General features: G+C 42.6%; 1 protein-coding gene across 1 annotated transcript in view; it reads right to left on the bottom strand.

Moving 5' to 3' along the window:
- LOC119586371 overlaps positions 1 to 258 on the bottom strand; it is a gene marked incomplete in the record, with an annotated part of 37892 nt that extends 37634 nt beyond the window's left edge. The window contains 1 exon segment of the mRNA XM_037935083.1: positions 207 to 258.
- Positions 259 to 462: the final 204 nt, after the last annotated feature.

The raw sequence follows: 462 nt of genomic DNA, 5'->3' as shown, positions 1-462 counted from the left end.
TGTACCTGCGGTCATTCGGTTGTCACGCCCAATTTCGTGGTGGAAATAATTGTGTGTAGCATAGCAACCCTTCACAAACTCACTATCATATCCCTTTCTGTCAACACTATCCACTTCCCAGTTCCGGCATGTTGCAGATTCAATTGTTATTGCACGAACTTCAGAGAGACTGGGATTCACGATGTTGTCTTTGGCAAAATGCTTACATCATGTCAAAGTGAACGACAGAAAACGAGACGTACGTCCCCCTGATGCGCTGCCTCGGAGGTGACTGTTCGTCGAGGGAAAACGTAACGTGGTTTTGCTGCCACTTACGTCACTGGCTCGCTACGTCACGCTGGTAAACACAGTGAGCAGTTTCAATGTAAACTGATTTTTAAAATTTAATATTTCTTAGGATTAAAAGTTATCTTATCAGTCTTCTTTCTCAAATTATTAATATCCCCGATAGTTTTTCAGGGT

The sequence above is a fragment of the Penaeus monodon genome, chromosome 21, assembly GCF_015228065.2.
Source record: "Penaeus monodon isolate SGIC_2016 chromosome 21, NSTDA_Pmon_1, whole genome shotgun sequence".
NCBI lineage: Eukaryota > Metazoa > Arthropoda > Malacostraca > Decapoda > Penaeidae > Penaeus > Penaeus monodon.
This window is presented reverse-complemented; position numbering and strand designations above follow the sequence as displayed.